Raw genomic sequence first — 12,429 nt, 5'->3', positions numbered from 1 at the left:
TGTACAATGGTGTTTGAGCGTAAAGTTTTAAATTATGAGAGGGAAGTTTGAAACCGAGTTTGTGACGAGTACTGTAATTGTGGTTGAAATGAAAAATGTCAAGTGAGTTTTGATTTTTATATGAAAATATACGCCGATGTGATCAAAAGTATAAAACAACGGGTAAATATCGTACACCGTCTGACCCCAAAATATTGATTTATTCGGAAGATCAAAGATTAATCTGTGATTTATATTTCATATTGGCAGACGTAACAATGAGTGAACGTTGTTACTGGCACGTGATTATGCTCATCATCAATGAAACATTAGACTAATAATGATTGTAACTACTGTATAGATACTAATGTGTGACCCACTTGCTGTGCATGGGCCCTGTGGCGCAACGGATAACGCGTCTGACTACGGATCAGAAGATTCCAGGTTCGAATCCTGGCAGGGTCGTAATATTTTTTTCTTTGCCACTTTCACTAGTCAGGGAAGAACGGGTCGTAATATTTTTTTCTTTGCCACTTTCACTAGTCAAGGAAGAACGTTGGCGTCGTACAGCCCATTGGCGAATAGATGGGACAAACAACACATCTGTGTCGAGCGTACTGCAACTGGAGTAGCTATCACATGTAGCTAAGTAGGAGACGTCAGCATATACACAACAAACGAAAAAAAAAGAAGTGTGTACTGTCGCGCCTCCGATTCAAATGAATACATCTGTAACGATTCTCATAACATTTCCGATCTGCTAAGGAACCGTACAGGCCATTGATCATCATCTTACCTATTTTTACTATTTTTATTGCTATGGCGATCGACAAGTCTTTTGTTCCCTCGGTGATAATTGACGCAGTTATTGTTTCTCTTTATGCGCAACACACAGGTAACGGTGTTCCACATTTGGGCCAAGCGTGCATGAATAACAAACCTCGACAGCCTTATTGCCTGATCAATATATGACATGCCACGGCTGCAATGAACACGGTAGACACCCGCCTTTTCCAAAGCAAGATCATCCTTTGCAGAACCTGAAAGAATCCTTGGTTGTAAAACGTATTTAACAAAACATTTTCGCAAAATACAACCATGTTGTTGGAGCTGTTTCCTGCGTAATGCATTTTCTGCACTCACTCATTGCACAGTTTGTCTATCGCACAACACACGTCTGTCCTACCTATCACTTACCCAATCTGACGAAAAGTGACCTAAAGATGGGCTAACTCTGCTGACAAAACTACCGGGATCCGAGACGTCGTTGAGCTGGATGGTGGCAACTATCAGCCTGTAGATACAAGTCGGCGTGTGTACGTTTCCTATAAACGGCATGACCCAAAATCCCATCAACCTTCGTCCTGACCAACACATCAAGGAAGGGATAGTAGTCATCCTTTTCCACCTTCCTCGCTAAACAAATATTCGGGTAAATGAAATCAGGTGTTCTAAAAAGTCGTTCAAATTCTCAGTGCCATATAGCCAAACAAAAGTATCGTTACGTATCTGGAAAAAAAAAAAACAAGTTTCAAAGCCGTCGACGCCAAGGCACGTTCCTCAAAGTCTTTCATAAACAAATTGGTAATAATAGGTGACAACGGGCTTCGCAACTCAATTCCATGTGTCTGCGCATAGTACTGTTTACTGAACACCCAGTAAGTTTGTCGAAATGGCTTGCTACTCTGCTGAGACCAACTGTAGGTCGGTGTGAACAACACATTAAGAACTCTGGATTTCTTACGTCGGTTGGAGGGACTGCGGATGGATGACTGATATTCCCGTAAGTTTTGCTGTGGTCTCTCTCCTTACTCGCGTTCCTCTGTGCGATTCGTTACCATTGATTGAGGTTAGGTTTGGTGCTGAATTAACGAACCTTACGTGAGGATGGTTAAGTGAAAGATCGATGTGTGATGCGCTATCGACCAAATGTGCACTGGGTGAGTGATGATAATACCGTGGTAGCACAAAAGTGTACGGTGTCTTCGCCTTATACATGAGGCATCCCTATCAGGATTGGTCTTATTTTGCAAAAATATTATGTAAAATGTATTTTTCGACCACTGTGTAAGATTAGGGTCCTTTTAGGTTCCGTAAAAGATGATCTCGGTTTGCATAGAGCCGGTGTCTACACAACTTATTACAGTTGTGATTAATTAGACTATCAAGACTGTGAAGGACAGGTATACTGAACATAAGCGTACATACGCTTACAACACTCGAGCAAATTCACTATTGCAGAACATTGTCCTTGGTGCTTGTCATCCTATGGAATACAGCAACACAGAGATTCTGGCATGCACTTCCAGCTACTGGGGTAGTAGTATTAAGGAAACAGTTGAAAGTAAATTAACAAGTAACCTTATAAAAATAGATGGAAGTTTTTGTTTAAATTCTGCAAGGAGTTCTGCAACAAAAGCAGCAATTTGTTGTATTAAAATTTGCTTCTGTTGCCAAAACACAGCAGAGTTTACACAATGTCACCTCACTAAAATGTTGTGCAGACGCAATTGCGAGAGAATTTATTCAGTTTATTAAGTGAAGAACTGAGGAGAAGTAAGGTCAGTAGCCTTTGAAGAAGCCCATCTTCGCTACAAGAATAAGCGTAAAATGCCTTCACTTACGCTGTTCCAAAACCTACAGCATTTGTCATTTAACCATCTATCGATGGCGCTTCAAAATTAAATTCTTTCATCGTAAAAGCCTGTAGTTAGTGGGATAACATGGTAGACAAAGATGTTTTGTATAGTAATACATGGGAAAATATTCTTCTCTTTGTGTGCCATTATTTCCCAAAATGTCCTTTCGGTATCGCAAATCGTTTATGAAATATGAGCAATGTTGTGGATATTAAATTCTGTTTTTATCGCTGGCACGCGATCGCAAATGAGCATACTACATCAGATTAATTTTCTCGAGGTTGGTGACAGATACAGACCTCACCCCAGTCCAAAGAAGAGTCGCATATGTTAACTTCAAACGCAGCACTATATTATGTACTATGCACCAAATCATAGCGACCGCTATTTTGTATAGTAGACGTTTTCGAAATTCTCAGTCTCTTATTTAAATGCATATATCACAATAACTGTGACCATCAACGAAATGCTAATGAAATCGCCAGAAGATGATGAGAATGACACTCACCGAAACGTCGCAGATTTTGGACGCACTTACCCAGATGGAAGTCCGAGAAGATTTCATCAGCAGTATACACCAGGAAAGCCTACATTCACATATTAACGAATTGATGGGCTCGTCATCATGAAGCTGACATATAACTTCATAAGTAAGGCAAAAACTATTTCTTTTACCGAATAGTTGCTGCAAAATCGTTTGAGACAGACTGAAGGTTGTGCGCCTCGTTTCTGACATTGCTGAGCGGCCGAAAGGTGGCAAACCTTCGGAACAAACGAATGCACGCGCCCAAAGCTTTGGACGCAAATTAGCGCTGCGCGTTTCTGACACTGCTGAGCGGCCGAAAGGTGGCAAACCTTCGGAACCAACGAATGCATTCGCCCAAAGCTTTGGACGCAAATTAGCGCTGCGCATCGGCCACCGTATTTTGTGCGGACTCTCTACAAAAGAGCCATCGTAACAGTAACGACAGCTAGCTTATTATAACTGTGGCATGAAGAAAAGCAATTACGCTAGTACGCATGTTGTTACGGGCCATCTCGACACATAAAGGCCGGCCGCGGTGGTCTAGCGGTTCTGGCGCTGCAGTCCGGAACCGCGGGACTGCTACGGTCGCAGGTTCGAATCCTGCCTCGGGCATGGGTGTGTGTGATGTCCTTAGGTTAGTTAGGTTTAAGTAGTTCTAAGTTCTAGGGGACTTATGACCTAAGATGTTGAGTCCCATAGTGCTCAGAGCCATTTTGACACATAAGGCTTTGCATGTCAATTATTAGGAAGTGGAACAGCATTGTTGTTTTCCTATGATCGTCAGTGAGTGAAATTTTGTTTTTGATATTTTTCCCTGTGCCACCAGTTCGTACCTAGTCTTCCACTCGCTGCTGAGTGTGAATGTAACTAAAGGCAACTACACACCTTCAGATGACACCAGCAAACGATAGAAAAGCGGTTGACCGTATACAGTTCGATAGAGGCTCAGCATGGCAACAAAGAAACAAATAAAGATTAATCTTTTCACTGCATAATGCGAAATGCATAGGTAGAGATAAAATACAAGCGGCACGAAACATTCCAAATTCTGTCGTCATGTTCAGTAGAAAACGGTGGCAGGGTGAAGGGTAAGGGGGGCGCGGTGGGGATACAGGGATCAAGAAATTGAGAGTAAAATACTACTGTCGTCGACTTAATTTCCTGGTCGCAAATACAACACAGACATAAAGTAATATGCAAAGAAGACATGCTTTTTTAATTAAAGTTCTATTAACTTAAAGCATGTCATCTTACTGAGAAGCAAGTTCAGAGCTGGTCTACTATTTATGAAAAAGAGGGGAGGATCTGTTTCCCTCACTCTATGAATGTACTTAAATCTTTTTATTTTACTAGCATCTCAATGCGTGGAGTGAGATTACTGGTCAAACAATGCATTGCTCCGGTCATAGACACTGTGGTGACAAAAATGGGGGTTTCCTCCTAATATCGCGTCGAGCCTTCTTCTGCCTGATGTAGTGCATGGGCTCATCAAGTCGTTGGAAGTCCGAACCACGCTGCCTCTGTAGCCGTCGATAATTCCGAAAGTGTTCCAGGTGCAGAATTTTGTGCACGAACTAACCTGTGGATTATGTACCATACGTGTTCGATGGGATTCATATTGGGCGACTTGGGTGGTCAAATCATTAGCTCGATCTGTCCAGAACATTCTTCAAACTAATCACGAACAGTTGTGGCCCTGTGACATGGAGCATTGTCATCCACACCAATTTCATCGTTTCACCAACTGCGACATGGTCGCGTATACAAACAGTGATCCAATACTGTCAAATGTTTTTTATTCCAGTATTTGATCACAATATCAATTCTTTAGACGATGACCGGCCATCGTCTAAAGAATTGATATTGTGATCAAAGACTGGAATAAAAAACATTTGAATTCCGTCGTTGAAGCCAAAGGATGGTTGCAAATAGTCTCAAAGTAGCCGAACATTCCATGTAAACACAGCCCACACCATTATGGAGCCATGGCCAGCTTGCACAGTGCCTTGTTGACAACTTGGGTCCTTGGTTTCATGGTGTCTGCCCCACCACCATCTCTTACCAACTGAAATCAGGACTCCTCTGGGGAGGCCACTGTTTTCCAGTCGCCTGGGTTCGAACCGATAAAGTACGAACCTAGTGTAAGTAGGCTGTTTATGTTTTCTTATTGGCAACGTTACGTAGCGCTCTGTATGAAAATCACTGGCTGTGCTGTGTGCAGTCTGTGGCTAGTTTGCATTGTTGTCTGCCATTGCAGTGTTGGGCAGCGGCAGCTGGATGTTAACAGCGCATAGCGTTGCGCTGTTGGAGGTGAGCCGCCAGCAGTGGTGGATGTGGGGAGAGAGATGGCGGAGTTTTGAAATTTGTAAGACTGGATGTCATGAACTGCTATATATATTATGACTGTTAAGGTAAATACATCATTTGTTCTCTATCAAAATCTTTCATTTGCTAACTATGCCTATCAGTAGTTAGTGCCTTCCGTAGTTTGAATCTTTTATTTAGCTGGCAGTAGTGGCGCGCGCTGTATAGCAGTACTTCGAGTAACCAAGATTTTTGTGAGGTAAGTGATTTGTGAAAGGTATAGGCTAATGTTAGTCAGGGCCATTTTTTTGTAGGGATTTTTGAAAGTCAGATTGCGTTGCGCTAATAATACTGTGTGTCAGTTTAAGCACAGTCATGTACAATTTTTCTAAGGGGACGTTTCATATGGCGACCCTGCGTATCAATAAGTGTGTGCATTTGATATCTTTGTTATTGTAATTATGAAAAATTTTATCAAATCATTATTGGCCACTGCCCAAAACAATTTGTAAAACTTTTTTGTGGGTAGCATGGGGGCTTTGTAAGTAGGCTGTTTATGTTTTCTTATTGGCAACGTTACGTAGCGCTCTGTATGAAAATCACTGGCTGTGCTGTGTGCAGTCTGTGGCTAGTTTGCATTGTTGTCTGCCATTGCAGTGTTGGGCAGCGGCAGCTGGATGTTAACAGCGCATAGCGTTGCGCTGTTGGAGGTGAGCCGCCAGCAGTGGTGGATGTGGGGAGAGAGATGGCGGAGTTTTGAAATTTGTAAGACTGGATGTCATGAACTGCTATATATATTATGACTATGAAGGTAAATACATCATTTGTTGTCTATCAAAATCTTTCATTTGCTAACTATGCCTATCAGTAGTTAGTGCCTTCCGTAGTTTGAATCTTTTACTTAGCTGGCAGTAGTGGCGCTTGCTGTATAGCAGTACTTCGAGTAACTAAGATTTTTGTGAGGTAAGTGATTTGTGAAAGGTATAGGCTAATGTTAGTCAGGGCCATTTTTTTGTAGGGATTTTTGAAAGTCAGATTGCGTTGCGCTAAAAATACTGTGTGTCAGTTTAAGCACAGCCATGTACAATTTTTCTAAGGGGACGTTTCACTAGGAGAGGCACTGCAGGCGATGTTGTGCTGGTAGCAAAGGCACTCGCGTTGGTCGTCTGCTGTCAAAGCCCATTAACGCCAAACTTCGCCAGATTGTCCTAATGGATACGTTCGTCGTACGTCCCACATTGATTCCTGCAGGTAGTGTTGCTTGTCTGTTAGCACTGGCAACTGTACAGAAACGCTGCTGCTCTCGGTCGTTAAGTGGAGGCCATCGATCACTGCGTTGTCCCTGGTAAGAGGTAATCCCTGAAATGTGGTATGCTCGGCACACTCTTGACACTGTGGATTGCGGGATACTGAATTCCCAAATGATTTCCGCAATGGAATGTCCCTTACGTCCAGCTTTAGCAAACATTCCGCGTTCAAAGTCTGTTAATTCCAATCGTGCCGCCACAATCACGTTGGAACCTTTTTACGTAAATCATCTCAGTATCTCAGTACAAATAACAGGACTGCCAGTGCACTGCCATGTTATACCCTATGTACGCGATATTTCCGCCATCTGATTATGTGCATATCGCTATTCCACGAATTTTGTTGCCTCTGTGTAAACGTCACTGAAACCATGCTTAATACTCGATTTTGTTAACTGCATTGCTGAAAAAAAAACACGTCACACAAATATGTGGTCGCAATCATACTGCAGACTTGAGCAGTTGTTCGAAACAACTGCAGAGAATTGTTCTCGAGAAAAGTTCTTCTAAAATATTTTCGTAACCTCTCCGCGAGCACACGAGTACGCTGTAAATCAGTCAGCTCCAACTGAACTTCACGAGGCAAACCTTGCACATCCACTGCGAAAGGAGTTGCAAAAACACAAAAGCAAGTTCAAATCGATTTAAATCACTAAAGCTGCTATGAAAGTTTTGTAACAATGTCTGTAGCGCCATAACAATTCAACAAAATGTTCCTCAATCTCCTTTTCAAGATTTGTTTCACTTAAAAGCGCTGCAATATTCTAGAGGTGTGCAAATGATGCTCTAAAGTTACTTAATGGGCAACAGGATTTTCTTTTAAAACCCAAACCCGCTGTCAATAACATCGTCAATTAATTTATGTCTACCGGCAAAGTTGTACTCAAGACATTCAGCTTCTTTGTACGGTCAGTTAGAAATACAAGACCTAATAGCTACAAGAGAAACTGTTTCGAAAATCGGAAGATTCGCTGGACACCAAATTGTTGCGACAGCAACAAAACATTCTGCAACAAACTCTCGATCGCTGATGTTTTGGCTGCTTTAAGAACTATTTCATGGCTCACTCTCAATGCACAGTCGTTGTGGAAGACATGGTTCTTCTCTCTAAGTGCATTACAAGGAAGAGGTAAAAACTGAAAGCAAAAACCACATAATGAATTTATAAATAATAAAATAAGTAAAAATAAATAAAGAATGTGCAAAGAAAGTCGGCCTGCAGATATCATTTGAAAAGGCAGTGTTTACAACAACGCATTTAGAAAGTTTCAAATCACAAACCAAATATGGAGAAATTAACAGAGTATCACACTTTAAATATCTAGGAGGAACTATCTCTGTGCACAACAAGAAAAAATACAAAAAGCTCGTAAAGATTTAGGATTAGTGCGAAAACTCAATAATAAAAAATGCTTACCTTTAAATGCCAAAATTAGACACTACAAAAAAGTAATTAAACCATCAATGTTGTATACCAGTGAAATCTTGGCACTAAACAGGAAAACTGATATAGAAAATTTAAAGAAAGAAGAAAGCAAAATACTTAGGAAAATTTTGGGAACAAGATGGACCGAGAATGGATATAGACTACAGAAAACTTCCAAAATTGAAGAATATTCTAACATAGAGACAGACATGAGGAAAACACGCCTCAATTTCTACGGCCACATAATGAGGTGTCCCGAACACAGACTAACAAAAAGAATAGTAAAATACGTGTAGATTCCCTCGCTAATGGAGGAGAATGTATCCAAACTGTTATAAAAGACTTGGAATTAGCCAAAATCACCAAAGAAGAAATAGACGTAAGGAACAATTTTAGAATAAAAGTAGAAAAATGGGAGGTTAAACCAGAGGCTAAAGCCCGAAGAACCGGGAACGAAGAAATAAGAGCTAAATTCTCGCAAACAATGAAAAACTGGTGGCCAAAAAATTCAGATTGCTCTAATCACTATGGGGCTTAACATCTGAGGTCATCAGCCCCGTAGACTTAGAGCTAATTAAACCTAACTAACCTAAGGACATTAAACACAGCCATGCCCGAAGCAGGACTCGAACCTGCGACCGTAGCATCAGCGCGGTTCCGGACTAAAGCGGCTAGAACCGCTCGGTCACAGCGGCCGGCAAACTGGTGGACAAATAAAAAAAAGAACAAGAAGAACGGAAAATGAGCCATCTTTACTTAGCGTCTTCACTCTGGGAGCTTTGCGACTAATAATAATGATAATAATAATAATAATAACATTTTCAGGAAGTGACATATATCTATATGAACTTTCTTCCTTCTCTCTTTTTTGTTTTCGCCCAAGAACTTTAGCCTTCCATTCCTTAGCATCCAAAGTGATCACGAAGGAGTTGAAACTGTCGCTTCATTGTACAACTTCTACGCCAATGAAATTCCGTTACAAAATAGACACTTTGGGGCGGACTGCATTTCAATAAAGGGATTCAACCGGTTTTGGTTTTCGGGACCTTAATTCCTACTCAGATATTTGTGCTACCACGAACGGCGAAGAGACTTCGACAACACTTTCGGCACGAAGTTAACAGGAACAAACCGAGGCCCACGACAGGCCGTAGGGCGTACGTCACAGCACGTGACACTGCAGGTCTACGAGTGCCAGCAACCGTCTTCGGCTGGGAGCGAGTAACTGTTTCACATGAGTGTAATAAATCTTGACTGCGCGTTTAAATTCGTGCAACTTCTCGGTAGCACACGACAAGTTTGAAACCTTTAGAGAGTACCTTTCCAATTAGATACAGATTTCCCGTGGGCCGTGGACGAAATCGAGCGTTCGCAAAGTGTGACGGACAAGCCGACTAAGGTGACGTCACAAGTTCTTGGCAGAGCCCATATATCTCGGTAACAAACGAACGATGTTAGCTGGGTGGTGGAGGGGGAACTCGCAGCTGACAGCGTCCGTGGCAAACGGTAAAGCCGTCGACACACGGACCGTGCATGCGAACGTTGAGCGTTGAGCGTGCCGAGATTCTGACGTCATAGCGTGGAATAGGAATAGCACTTTCGGGAGTCTTTCCGATGAGCAGAGCGATATCTGGCATGTCAGATATTCTGAGCATGCGTCTGAGCGTTGACCAATGAAATGGCACAACGCCACCTACGTCACACGCACGCCGTCTCCCTTCACTATAGAGTTGTGAGGCGCCATACTGGCATTCATTTCAAGCCTATACGTATATTTGCCGTTTCTGAGCACCAGCAAATTTAGAATCACTGGAAAACCCGTTGTTAACTGTGTGATTCGGTCCAATACAATAATGAGAAACATTATATTCGTGGCAAAAGAATTATTGTAACGAGCGTATTACGAGAGTAGGCTATTTGAAGGCAGCGACACACTGAAGATCAACCCAAAACGCATTGTTCTTGGTACAATGTTATAATTAAATTTCAATTAAGATAATTATCTAAGATAAACGTTTTTAGCAAGGGGTAACACAATATGATTGAAATAATTCAGCCTGTTGTTGGTTCAGCATAATGAGTAGCGTCTCTGTCCAGAAAGCCGGCACGGTAGCTCAGCGAAGTTCCGCTTTAGACGCCGTGCAGTGTGGACGTGCCTAGTCTTCCGCTCCGCCGTAGCGTTACGTATAGTGGACTATCGTTTTTGTTTACGTGTTGTGTTGCAACTTCTGTGAGTGTTTCTCCGTCGTTGTTTCGTACCTTGTGTTACTTTCTGTCCTTATTTCAGTGTTTTTTGTGTAGCGGTTTCGACCGCATATTTTGAAAATGTCGTCCCAGGTTATTCCTCGTCAGGCTACAGTTAGTTTTGCTTTTGACAAGTCAACCCGCCATGTGCAACCTAGTTCTCTTGAGATTCATGATTGGTTGGTAGATACCTTTGGTGTTCATTCGGATCAGGTGCACACTGCTTATTTTGATACCGAACTGTATGTTTTCTTTGTTAAGTTTATGGACCCACTTCAGGTTGATAAAATTCTTTCTAAATACGGTCATCAAGTTCTCTTTCGGCATCGGGATGATTCTGTAAGTACCGTGCTGCTTTCCAATGCTTCCATTACGTACACCAGTTTTCGTGTTTACAACCTTCCACCGGAGGTGGATAATGTCTATCTTAAGGAGGGTCTACAGAAGTATGGTGATGTAAAGAGCATTCGCCTTGAACGCTGGTCAAGCCAACATCGCCTGCAATGTTACAGTGGTATTCGTTCAGTCGAAATGCACGTTAAGCAGAATATTCCATCTCACCTGCAGATCGGTGGATATCGTGTCCATGTAACATATAGTGGTCAGGTTGGCACCTGTTTTTTGTGCAATGAAAGTGGTCACGTGCGTACCGACTGTCCGCGGAGAGTTTTTGTTTTAAAAAATTCTCTCGAACAGCGTCGCAAGTTAACGGTCGCTGACCTCGTTGCAGGTGGTTCTGCTCTTGGTGTAGCACAGTCCAGTGGTAGTAGCGCCCCGCCACAGGTTTTGCGCACCCCTGACACAGAATTTCTTCCTTTGCGTGCTAAATCTGATGTTGTTCCGTCTGTCCCTCAGGTGGGTGTGCCACTTTTGAATAATAAGAGGCGTCGCCCACACGATGGAAATAGTACGGATGAGGATCTCCCTGAGATTCCCCAGTCCGAGCGACCGGCATCCTCCGAGCCACTGTGTACTGTAGCTGCTCCCTGCGCTCCTGAGGTAGCGGTTCCGGTGGCGGCTGCTGGCGCCCCTCCGGCCTCCGACGCAGCTTCTCTCGAGTCGGGTCGTCGGTCGGGCCTGTTGGCGCCGTCTTCCGAACCGACTTCGATGTCACAACAAGTGGAGCCGCGACAACTTCCTGCTTCGCTGCCCCATACCTCTGCCAGCGGAGCTGCTCCGCTTCCTTCCAACTCTGCGGCCTCGGACCTTCCTGCTCACGTTTCGCCTCCGTGCAGTCCATGTTTGCCGGAAGCTAGTGCAGGTGTTGACCATTCCGTTTTGTCGGATGTTTCCCCCGCGACCCCGGATCCCGCATGTGGACCGGCGCGGGTGGTGTCGGATACAGAACTTGACCCTCCTACGTCACCGGCGGCTGAAGTTTCCTTGCCCGTCAGCCGACGCAAGTTACGCGTTCAGCCGAACGTTAATGCTGTTCGTAAAAAACCGAAACGTAAGGGATCCGCGGAACGGGGTAGCAGTCCCCCTCCCTCGGATGCCTCCGTCACCCCTGCTATGGACTGTGACGCTGGTGCATCGGTGTAGGTGATTTGTTTTCTCGCTTTTCTCTCTATGGTTCAAGCATACACCTTTCTTACCTTAAATGTTCACCGTATTGAGTCCGACGTTCGCATTGCCTCTTTGAGGCAGTTTATTTACGACGCCTGTGCGGACGTAGTGTTTTTGCAGGAAGTGTTGTTTTCTGATCTCTCTCTACCTGGATTTCAAACTGTTTTTAATGTCGCGCCGGAATATTCAACAGGAACTGCTCTTTTCTTTCGAGAGGGCATTCCTATTACTGACATTGAATTCCTTGACTCTGGCCGTGGGATTGGTTGTCGTCTCTTTGATCTCCGCCTCGTTGTTTTGTATGCCCCCTCTGGTTCGGGTCACACTGTCTCTCGTTCGCGCTTTTATAAAGAAGAGCTTATTTATCTTTTGCGCCAGAGTCCTCGGAGTCTCCTGCTCGGAGGCGATTTTAATTGTGTTTTACGCCCTGAAGACCAG

General features: G+C 43.4%; 1 non-coding gene across 1 annotated transcript; it reads left to right on the top strand.

Moving 5' to 3' along the window:
• Nucleotides 1-371: 371 nt before the first annotated feature.
• Trnar-acg lies at nucleotides 372-444 on the top strand. Its single transcript has one exon. It is a non-coding gene; the product is annotated as a tRNA-Arg (tRNA).
• The last annotated feature ends 11,985 nt before the right edge of the window (nucleotides 445-12,429 follow it).

Source organism: Schistocerca piceifrons, chromosome 2 (assembly GCF_021461385.2).
Source record: "Schistocerca piceifrons isolate TAMUIC-IGC-003096 chromosome 2, iqSchPice1.1, whole genome shotgun sequence".
Lineage (NCBI taxonomy): Eukaryota > Metazoa > Arthropoda > Insecta > Orthoptera > Acrididae > Schistocerca > Schistocerca piceifrons.
The sequence above is the reverse complement of the archived record's forward strand: the minus strand, read 5'-3'. Positions and strand labels throughout refer to the sequence as shown.